This window comes from Apium graveolens, chromosome 6, assembly GCF_009905375.1.
Source record: "Apium graveolens cultivar Ventura chromosome 6, ASM990537v1, whole genome shotgun sequence".
Classification (NCBI taxonomy): Eukaryota; Viridiplantae; Streptophyta; class Magnoliopsida; order Apiales; family Apiaceae; genus Apium; species Apium graveolens.
The window spans coordinates 143,418,134-143,431,043 of NC_133652.1; positions in this window are offsets into that span (position 1 = coordinate 143,418,134).

Here is a 12,910-nt window from a genome sequence, read left to right on the forward strand (position 1 = left end):
CTTCATAATTCAATAATTAATATTTTTCATGTAATTATTGTAACATCACGATAATTCTTAAACAATAAATTATGTCAAATCACATAGTGTAAAATTCACAAATTCACTTCCACATTCTTCATAAACTTTTACAATGAATGAACCTGAAATATTAAATGAGGGAGTTAGACAATTAAGCAAGTAAAAGATTGACTTACAAATATTCTCAAAGTTGATAAACGTTTTATAACACATTTTTTTCAAAAACAATATTATCAAATTTGAAAATCTTTGTGAAAAATAGTCCAACCCAAAGTTTTATAATTTTAACCATGTACAAAATTTAAAATGGAAACAAAATTTTTATAAATATCACAGTGTTATACTTTACTAGTAATCAGCGACATCTTATTCTTATTTACGCCACCCTTCACTAGAGACCAGCATCTAAAATTCAATAATTACGTTTTCTTAATAGGTATCTAAAGTTGCACACTCAGTGTGCCTACTAAGAATATTTAAGACTAATTCCAGAATTATAATATAAATTACGTAAGAATTCGAAACGTAGAGTTTGAGATTCCAAAGATTCTCGTATCTTATATCTTATACTGCATAAAATGATTTTTATATCTTAAACAAAAATTTAAAAATAACAACATCAAATATCTTTCGAAAATAAAATTAAGTTAAGGAGTATTTACCTTGAAATCGACTCAAAATCGAAAATTAACTCACAAACAAATCCTAAAATTTAAAATTAATAAAACATAACACAATTATATAAATTAATAATCTTAAATTGTCAAAAAGAATAACAGTCATTAATAATTTTCACAAATTAATCATGTCAAATTATACAAATTTATCATGTCAAATTATACGGTGATTGAACACTTAAACATGCAACTTTATACATCACAATTGTGTGCAAATATGACGGTCATACAAATTAAATTAAGTAAGACCACTTACATGGTTGTACCTGGTTGAGCAAACTTCTGTACGACTTTGTATTGTTAGAGGTTCTTTGTTAGAGGTTCTTAAATAGGCATACAAGCCCTAATTTGATTAGGTAATCTTAAAACTTATTATTAAAGTATCTACAACCTCTTCAAGTTATATCTAATATAATGGTAAGTTGTAATGATAAGTATTTTTCAAAAATTTTAATAAAAGATTTTGTAGAAATTTTAGGAAGGTAATTATAATTTTTGATATTTATTAATTCAAAAAAATGGAAAAACTAGAAAAATAGAATGAGACGATTTGAGAGCCGTCACCTAAACACCCCCGTTTTCTCCTTTATATAAGTATTTTTATTGATTGATTGATTGATGTCAGTTCATAACTGGTTTCTGGTTTCTCCGAGAAATGTATAATGACAGCGGGCAACAAACACACAATTAGTTTTTAAAATGTGTCATATTTTCTTTTCAAATTAATTATGCGGTTTTTTAAATTTTAAGAAATCATATTCAATTAGGTTTTAACAAGGAAGGTAAGATGTACATATACGATGTTTATACTCTGAATAGTATAGATATTGTTTTCGTGAATACCCTCGTTTTGGAGTGATATATATGTGTGCGCGCGCACAAGCGAGAGAACTTAAAAAGATAATTGACAGTACTAATAAAAAAAACAATGTAAATTATGTGAGATAATACTTGAGTTCATGGTTGCATTTGAATGGTCTCGATGCATAAAACGCAACAAAGCTGTAATTAAAAACGTGAACAATCAGAATTTTCGAAACCTTACATGTGATCATTACGAAAAACGGATATTTTATTCATAAATCAAATTGTTTACCTTAAGGAAACTTTATGAATTGCTTGATTAATAAATATCTAAAACTTGTTCAATCACCACATGCATCCCGCTTTCGCGATATACGCTCTATCGATATCCACACGAATGCTTGAACTCAAACATCAGATGTGTACTAGCACAAATTCGTTTCTTCTTACTCTCTTCATCTTCTCTATTTTTGGCTAGGATTTTTTTCAACAAAGGTCTTTTTTTACATAAAATCAGTCACAAGAGAGATAATATAAAGAGTATAAAATTGAGTTATAACTCTTAAATAATTAGAAGTTATTATTAATTCAAAATTTCTATTATAATATAATTAATGCTCACTTAATTATTTAACAACTGAATTTCAAAATTAATATTAATAAATTCGAATATCATTATTTATCTATTTAATTAAACCATGCTTTATTAATATTATAAATAATTTGAATTACTTTAGTTTAATTTAAATCAAATTTAAATTAAATAATCATTCAAGCATTATTTCTGTGTGGCCCTAACGGTTAGTATTATGTTTGCAACGAGTTTTAAATCTAATTTAAAATCGTAAACAATGAGCTGCATATAGTAATACATCATTGTTACCTAAGTAATAATAATTAAATCGTTGATTGATTAAACATTTCATGAATAATGTACAATGTAATATTATCTCTTTAACCACATATTATAAAAACTAGAGGCATGTAATGTGTTCTCCTCATTATTATTTAATCCAAATTTCCTTGATCAATGAGTAGAATATCATATCAAATCAAAATTTGAGCGCGGTCACGCATTTCATAATCTAGCTCACTCAAGAAGCCAATAATATCACTCTTAAACTTAGGAGGGTTAAAATCTAATCTAGATCATTCACATTTCTCATACGATTCATAATATACCTGAAATACACTTTTATCATTTTCCGGTCAAATGTAACTTTCAATGTAATCAAAGTATATTAATTCTCGTATAGAAATATAATAATTTCAAGTCTAAGGATCATTACATCATTATCACTGTGAGAATTACTTATGACACAACAGACATGTAGAATCTCACATTGGGTCTATCCAGCACCATGTACATTTACATGTGCTTGGGTTTCCGACTTTAGTATCACTGTACCTATGATCAATGAGATGTGATTATCAGTCAACAAACAGACCAGTCTTAATGCATTATTATTATTTCTTAATAATAATAATACTCGACTAGGACCCTTTAAGAATATTACTATTCTCATAATTTCATTTATAAGTCATGTACTTAGAGATATAAAATGCATATCATATTTCAAGAGACTAAATTGATTAACCAAGATATCAACAATTCTTCGAATTCTGAACTCAATAACACGCTCCAAGAGTTTCAGTGTATGACTAAGTAACTTAATACCACGGTAGTTACTACAATTTTGAGCATCCCATTTACTTTTGTATAGAGGTATCATAACACTTGACCGCCACTCATTTGACATCTTAGCCATCCGAAGCATATTATTAAATAGACTTGTCAACCTTTGTATAACAGGTTTTCCCAAATAATACCACACTTCAGTCGGTATCTCATCCAGACCTATTGCATTGCCCTTACCCATAATGCACGATGCTGCTCCAATTTTATCTTTACTAATATTTTGACCCAAACCAACTGTAACCTCCATAATGTAAAAGACTTCTTGATCCCAAACAACCCTTCCCTCTAGTTGCGTTAAATAACTCATAAAAATATATACCCCACCTTGCTTTAATATAATATTCATGCAATAAAACATGGTCATCCTCGTCCTTAATATACTTTATCGAACTAATATCTATGCGTTGTCTATTACGTATTTTTTCAAGTTTAAATATGACATTTACTCCCTCCTTGGTATTGAGATGTCTATACATATTCGTGTATGCCTTATCTTTACCTTCTACAACTACCTTTTTTAGCTAGTCTTTGTGTAACTTTAAACATTGATTTTTTTTCGTCTCTATCTGCGCCGTCAGAATATGACATGAAGTCCATAAAAAAATATCGCTTTAACTGCACTCGCACTTATACTTTTTCATTCCACCGTCACAACTCTTTCTGAGAAATTACTCTTCCTGAAATCAACCCCAACGTTATTTTTGGTATATTTCGAACAGAGTTGCCATTGTATTTCATATTTTTTTAGCATATCCTTCTTTCTAGAGACAATTTTAAGGCATTGCCTTTAAACTCTTTGGCTTTCAAAATTTTCGAATTCCGTAAGATTATTTTTAGCGTATTAACTCACATCCCTTCTATCAACTGACTACTGATAGATAAATTCATGGCTAAGAAATGATGTTGTGAGGCACACGCTTTTACTGGGAAAACCGGATAATCCTTACAGAATCTGAGATCCCTATTTCGAAGAAGATGATCATCATTTTGCGTGTCATGACCCCCACTCCAAAGATTAATGAGAGTATCGCCACGCTTCCAGAAGTAAAAATTCATTAACTAATGCATGGGCTCTCACAAATTCCAAAAGTGTTAATCCACTCTCATTTCGTACATCATACCCAAAACCACCATGAATGCCTTGATAATAATCCACTTGTGTACCAATATGACCATTAAAGTCACCATCAACAAACAGAAACTGGTCCATTGAAATACTTCTAATCAAATCATCCAAAAAACTGTTGTCTCGCTATCCCCAACCCAATTTGAGGGGCATAAATACATATCAGTGTTCCAATTGTTGTCCCAAACTAATAAAATGTACATAATTCTATCACCCATATATTTTGACATCCACTACTTTTTTATTAAGATATGTCGACAACAGGATACCTACACCATTGCGAAAATTAACTAATCCTAAATATCACAATTTAAACTCATTAGCCTTGTTAGGTCACACACACTGTAGAAGGGGGTTGAATACAGTGTTTATCACAATCAAATCGAATTAAAGAACTCAAGTAACAGAAAACATATTTTATTCAACAAAATAAACTCTATTACAATATGGAACTGTCCTCTCTCAGTGATGAACAAATTATCACGAGAGTTGCTAGGGTTACAATAAATAATAACTTCGATTATGATAACACATATAGTGTAAACCCTATGTCTGTGTTTATATACTATACAGTTACAAAATAATCTCTAATTGATATTGAATATGATTATGTATCCTTAAATATATCAATTAGATATCTTCTTTTCCAAGTCTTCTATCTTCTATAGAAATCTTCTTCATGCATATCTCTTCTTTATTTAGTCTTGATCTTCTTTCCTTTCAATCAGCCTTTCCTTAACTGTTCGTCCTTCCGCACTTAAGTTCTGATATCCATCTTCTGATAATTATCTCCTGATAATTTAAGTACTGATATCCTTAAGTTCTGACTTCCAGTAAGTGCTGATTTCAGTAAGTACTGATATTTCCTGTTTGTTAAGATCTGAAAACTAAACATGAAACACATTAGACATGGCATCTCAAATATATCTAACAATCTCCCCCAACTTGTAAATTAGCATAATATACAAGTTCAATATATATTTGATGATGTCAAAAACATTAAGTACAAATGCACATAAGAATTTGACTAAGAAACTACAACTTATAGTACTTGTAGCTTTTACCATCCTTAAAGTCTGATATCAGCTTTAGCCTGTATGTTCTTCAGAATTTAGCAGTTGCAGTCCCTAACTTGGCGTCATTATGTGATCTCTTTAATATCAGGAGTTGTCCTGAGATAATTCTTCAAAAGACATCTCTCAGCATATGCAAGTTCATTCAACATCCTCATTTTGGCTTCTTTTAGCTCAGCTGTATCTTCACTTATCTGAAAGATAGCAGCTCTGAGATCATTGATCTTTGCCTTTCTTATATCATCATTAAGTCTGATATAACAGGCTTTGTCTGATTCTATGTTGAATTCAACAGCCCTATAACCCAGAAAGGTAGTAACAATCTTTGCAGTGTTAGGCTTCATTTCAACAATTTTTCCATCATGAGCTCTGTACTTAGGATAGTATGGGCTGTCAGACTTTATCCTGTAAAGTTTCTTCTATCTCTCAATATTAGACCTTAAAAATTTGGCAGCATCATCTGTAGACTTGTTCTTTACTTGAAGCAAATATAGTACATGTTCCAATTCTTCATAGTACTTCAAGTTAATAGCATCCTGCCTAATCTGGAATACCCTCCCATCTGTCATGAAATATAACATAACATGTTCTTTCAGTGGAGAGTGGTAAACCATCTGTACAGACTCCAATTGATCTAATCTTTCAGGAGTTGTGCCTATTCCTGGTTCAGACAGAGATGTAGGATCTAGAGTTGTGTTACTTACTCTTCTTTCATCAGCATTTCCCAAACCAGTTTTATCTCTTGCCTCCTTTCCTAGAAGCAATCTACTCTGAAAACCTCTTGATGTAATCTTCAGAGTTTGAGCAGATTGTTTAGCTTGGGTGAATCCTGGTAGAGTAGTTGAAGGTTTAACATGAGCAATGTAAGAGGTTATTCCCTTATCTCCTGATGTCAAGCTAACTTAAGCTGTGTCAGAGGTTGCTTGCTTCCTTGTAGCATCTGAATTTACTAACTCCCGACTTTGAACAACTTGAGCTCTGTCAGAGGTTATTTGAGAATCTTTCTTGTTCTTCAAAATTAGATTAGTATCTTCATCAACATCTATTTGTTCATCCATAGTTGGCATGTAAACCCTTACAGGTTCATCAACTTTACCTTTGCCCTTAAATTTTGGATCATACTCCACTTGTGATTTGGCTTTAGATGCCTCAACACTTGTTCTTTCTTTAATCACAATGCCTTTAGCCTGTTGAGGTTTTTTTGCTGTTGCAGAAGCTTTAGACTTAGATTGTGACTTATCAATTGCAGCTTTCAGTCTAGCTTCTTCTTCTTCCAATATTTCAAGATCCATCCCTGGATTTTCTTTAAGAAACAGCTTCTTTGAGATCTCTTCATCAAGATCTTCAGGATTGACTAGAACTTGTTTACCTGAGCTTGATTTCTTGCCAGCATCAGAACTTAGCCTTTGACTTGTAAATCTGTTTTTCTGTAATGAAGAGCCTTTGCTTTTTCTTTGACCTCCATCCGTTTTAGAGTTTCCCTGATCTTCATTTTCATCATCATTTTCTTTCTGTTATTTAGTAGACTTGCATTTGGACTTAATTACTTTCTCCCCCTTTTTGGCATCATCAGGAAGAAGCAGGGAGACAAGCAATTCCATAGAATTTTGAAGTTCATTAAGCTGAACTTGTTGAGCAGCTTGATTTTGTAAAAGATTAGAAATTTGAGCTTGCTGCTTGTCTTGAGACTTTTCAATATTTGCTAAACGGTCAAAGTTAGGCTTGAAAAACCTCTGCTTTTCTACTTTGATCTTCTCCGCATCGTCTTGCAATTTATTTCGAATTTTGTCCAGCTGGGCATGAGTTGTTGAGTGTTGACCTTGAAGGTGCCTTGTACTCAGTGCTGTAACTCTAAGATGTGTCTTGAAATCATCATTGGCAAACATCTCACCATCCTTTGTCAGATGTTCAGAAAGAACAGCTGCATTAGGGACAAATTCAACATTATTCCAGTCTTTGATCCACCCTTGCCCTCTTTGAGTCTCACTCCAAGGAACTGGAGGAGCCCTTTCTACAAACTTCTCGATAAAAGCAACCTTAGCAGCTGGTGGTAGAGGAGCATGTCCGGAAGGACCAGCTGCATCAGCATCTACAATCAGCTTCATCAGAGTTTGCAGCAGGCAGTGCAACAGAAGTGGCAGAATCTTCACTATCATCATCTTCTGATAAAATGACTGTATGAGAAGCAATTGGAGATCCATCTCCAAGATCATCAGAATTTAGCACTGGAGTGGCTGGAGGAGTGTGCTGAGAAAGTTGTGTAGTTGGTGGAGCTTCCAGATACAAAACCTGAGGCACTGCCAAGTTATGGATGTCAATTTCATCACTTGGCCCCTGGTTATCAGCATGTACGGGAGATACTGGAGGTGTGGGAATATGAGTTGTTTTTGGCTCATGAAGTGGAGAGTGATGAGTTGCATGAAGGTCTGGATCAGCACTTGGAGAATTGTGAGCTTCAACAGGGTATTGTGAGATCAGAGATTCCTGGCCCTCTTCCTTAGCTGCTGCTTCCATTCCTTTACCAGAATCTGCAGGCCTTTTTGCTAATATTTTAAATCTTTTTGCTTTTGAAGAGACTGTAGGAGCTGCATCATCAGAATTAATTGTTCCAGGCCTTTTCAGGGACCTAGAACTCCCAGTCTCTGTATCTTTCTGAGAAGAGACTTTCTCAGCTGCAGGAACAACATGTTATGTAGTTTGAACCTGTGCCTATCATCTGATTCATCTCTCAAGATGATCCTCCTTCTTTTCTGCTGTGAAACTTTCTTAGATCTTGATGTTGTTGCTCTAGCAGAAGAAGGCTGCACTGTAGTATATGCTGATGGGTAATGATCATATTCTGATGTTTGTGTTTGAGGATGGATAGGAGTAGGTGCTGATGGTTGTGGTTGAAGTTGTGGTTGTGGTTGAGGTTGTGGTACATCAGGATAAATTATAGAGTATTTGGCAGCATCAGCACTTACCAGGGTTTGTTTGACAACTAAGGAAATTCTAAGAGGTCTCAAAATTTCCTTTTTGTTATCAACATTTAGTAAATCAGTAAAAGCCCTTTTGGCTAGCTTAAAGGATTCTAACAGGTCACTGGCTAAGATAGATTCTTCTGTACAGTGACTATAAATTAATTGACAGAATCTAGCAAAATAGACAATATTCCTATCCTCTTTCATTCTGTCACCAATACATCATAGCACAATTCTAGCAAATCAAAATGAGACTGATGGAGAAGAGCATACCCAATTTGTTGAGACAAGATTGGAATGGCATCAAAATTTGTACATTTGTTTGCAAATGTCTTTGTGATGCAGTCAAAGAAAAAGCTCCATTCTCGGCGCATGTGTTCACGTTTGAGTTGACCCATTTTTGCTAAACTTTTTTCATAGCCCAAATCATCCATCATTCCCTGAAGCAGTGGTTCCTCAACAGCAGCACTAAATTGAACATTTTCTGGTAAATGGAGTGATGGATTTTTAAGCGCAGCGGGGCATGGCAAAACACTTTTACACACATAAAATCCAAATAAAAGCATATAAATCGGGGTAAAAATATAGGGATCGTTTACTAACCTTTAATATGCGATCCAAAAGCAACGATCGGAGATCCTTAGCAGTTATTCCTCAAGTGTGAAGCACTCCACCGGTATCCACCAAGAAAACGATGTTAAGGAGGAGGAAGGAGGTGGAGAGAATTGGGTTTTCCAAACTTTTTGGGTTTTGGGGTTCTTATAAAAATAGGGTTTATAATAGTGTATTTATAGGCAAAATTTTCAGCTGAAATTTTCCCATAATTATTATTATAATTATCCCATTTATTATTCTCATTAATAATTAAAACACCTTTTAATTATTAATCCTTTTTCTAAACACTTTAGAAATAATTCTCTCTCTTGATTTAATTTCCAAAAATTAAATTCTTAATTAATAATATTAAGAACTTTTCTTAATTAATTTATAATCAATTAAATCTCATTTAATCAATTATTAAATTTGCCAATTAATTATTTATTTCATAAATAAATAATTATTAGCCATTATTAATTATTTCCTCCACCATTAAATCATTCTCTTTTTATGGTGTGACCCTATAGGTTCAATATTAAGCCGGTAGTAGAAATAAATAATAATAAAACTATTTTATCATTATTTATATAAATTCTCTAATTTATTAAATATGATTAATTAATTAATCACATTTATTCTACATCGTGAGGGATACTTCTCAGCATATCGCGACTATCCGGATAATATGAATTCACTGCTTAGAATACCAAGAACCTATTCAGTGAATATTTACCGTACAATAAACTCCTTCTACCCTACAATGTCCCGATTAAATACAAGGCATGGATCTCGTGTCAAGCCTATCTAATTTAATCACTTGCTTACCATTTACTATGCGTAGTTCTATGCAAATTAGAAACTCCTTTCTAATTTCATTCACTCTGGCCAGAGATTCCTGAACTAGCATAAGTGGATCAGCCTTGAACATTCGCTTCCTTCACTGGAAGGGGTAGATCCTATATTGATCATACACTATCTTCGTGTACAAATTCCTATACCCAGTAGAGCCCTAATAATTGTCCCTGGAGACTAAGAACTAAACCAAAGCATAGTTCAGTGTACACAAGATGACTATGATGACCTCAATTCTAAGGATACTTGTACAACTATCACTATGTGAACAACTGCTGACACGTGAGTGAACTCCATCAGTTGTTCAGCTGTGCGAGTCATGTTCAGTGAACTTATTCTATAATAAGCACCTACATACTAGCTATAGTGTCACCACACAAATGTCTATGAGAACAGACATCCTTCATAATGAAGCAAGCATAGTATGTACCGATCTTTGCGGATTATTAATTATCAGTTAGTAATCCTACGACCAGGAACTATTTAAGTTTAGAGTTATCATCTTTTAGGTCTCACTATTATGATCTCATCATAATCCATAAAAAGCTTTACTCTAAACTATGGTATATCTTATTTAAACACTTAAATAGATAGAGCCCGTAATAAAAACAAAACAAGTCTTTTATTAATATCAATGAAATCAAAATATATTACATAAAAAGTTATTCCTAAATCCTAATACATGATTGGACTTAGGACATATTCCTTTCAATCTCCCACTTGTACTAAAGCCAATCACTCTGGTATCTAATACCCATCTAGTCTTTATGACGATCAAAGTGACTTTCAGAAAGTAGCTTTGTGAGTGGGTCTGCTATGTTGTTATGTGTGTCAACTCTATTTCAATACAATACAAGAAATGTTACCGCGCTCCCACTAACCCTTTTGTAGAAGCATGGTTCATCTTCGTTTTTGATAAAATCAAACTCTTTGATTGTCTCATCAAAACGAATGTTCCATCTTTCGAGAAGCTTGCTTTAAACCACATATGGTTCGCAGCAGCTTACACACTAGGTTTTCATTTTTCTTGGAAAGAAAACCATCTGGCTATTTGCCAGATCTCATAGTCGTAGTAAGCAGCAATCGCAAGCAAAATCCGAACTGATTATAACAGGGCTACAGGTAAAAGGTTTCATCAAAGTCAATCCATTGCCTTTGTTTGAATTCTTTTGCCACAAGCATGGCCTTAAAGGTCTCCACCTGGCCATCTGCTCTAATCATTCTTTTGTATCCCGTATACATAGATTCCATTTCGGATTTCATGGCACTTTGTCATTTCTCTGAGTCAACACTACTCATGGCCTCATTATAGGTCACAGGGTCGTCATCATCAATGATCGACACCTCATTGTCATTCTCAATGACAAGGCCATATTACCTCTCAGGTTGGCGAGACACTCTCCCTGACCTATGAATGGGCTGTTCCACAAAAGGTTGTTCAGTCAGAACAGGTGTTTCCACTTGATCTGTAGTAGTTTGTGCTTCTTGAACTTCATCAAGTTCAATTTTGCTCCCACTGTTTCCTTCAAGGATAAACTCCTTTTCCAAGAAGGTAGCATGTCTGGAGACAAACACCCGATGATCGGTGTAAAAGTAATACCCTAAAGTCTCTTTAGGATATCCCACAAAACTACATTTTACGGATCGATATTCCAGCTTATCTGGGTCAACTTACTTGACATAAGCTGGACATCCCCAAATCTTAACGTGTTTAAGACTCGGTTTCCTTTCTTTCCATATCTCATACGGAGTTTGAGGAACAGATTTGGAAGGCACCTTATTCAGTAAATATGCTCAGGTTTCCAATGCATAACCCCATAGGAATACTGGAAGATTTGCATAGCTCATCATTGACCGAACTATGTCTAACAAAGTTCGATTTCTCCTTTTAGATACCAATCTGGAGGAGTCCACTGGGAGACTATACCATTTACTTTGAGATAATCTAGAAACACTCCATTAAAGTATTCACCACCTCGATCTGATCGAAGAGTTATAATACTATGTTTGGTTGTTTCTCCACTTCATACTTATATTCTTTGAACTTTTCAAAGGCCTCAGACTTGTGTTTCATCAAACACATATCCGAATCCAGATCTATCATCTATGAAAGTAATGAAGTATGAAAATCCACCCATGGCTTGCGTAGACATTGGTCCACATACATCTGTGTGTACCATTCCTAGCAAATTTGCAGCCCTCTCTCCATGTCTACTAAATGGAGACTGCAGTGCCACAATGAAGTGAGATTTTCATCATCCCTTTTCTTTTATTAGTTTGTTCAATCTGAAGTAAATTATGTCACATTTATATAGACCATTATTTAAAGTACCACGTCCATAAAGAATATTATCTCTAAGAATAGAACATTCATTATTCTCAATAATAAATGAAAATCCAGCCAAGTCTAACATGGGAATAATATTCCTCACAATCGAGGGAACAAAATAATAATTATTTAAAATAATAGTCTTGGCCATAGGCATATGTAAATGAAATGATTCTACATCTTCAACAGCAACTCTTGCTCCATTTCCCATCAGTAGAATCACCTCCTCTTCCTCAAGAGTCCTACTTCTCCTTGGTCCCTGCAATAAATTACAGATTTGAGAACCACAGGCGGTATCTAATACCCAAGTAGAAATTTGATTTAATGACATATTCACTTCTATCATGAACATACCTGAATCAGAAGCGGTAGTCTCACTACCCTTCTTCTTCTTCAATTCTGCAACGTAAACCTTGCAGTTCCTCTTCCAGTGCCCCGCCTTGTTTGAGTGAAAGCAAACAACTTTGCTCTTGGGGTCTTTAGCTTTTGGTGGAACCGGCGTTTTCTCACCTACTTTCTTCTTCTTGGAAGAGTTCCTCTTCCTTTTCTTAGGATTGGAACCTTCACCAATTAGAAGAACAGAACTCTTCTTAGGGGAAAAATTCGATTCCGCAGTCTTCAACATGTTGTGGAGTTCAGGCAGACTGACATCCAACTTATTCATGTGAAAGTTCACAACAAACTGCGAGAACGAACTCGAAAGCGATTGCAAGACCAAGTCTTGGCTCAGCTCCCCATCCATGGCAAAACCAAGTTGTCCAAGACGTTCAAT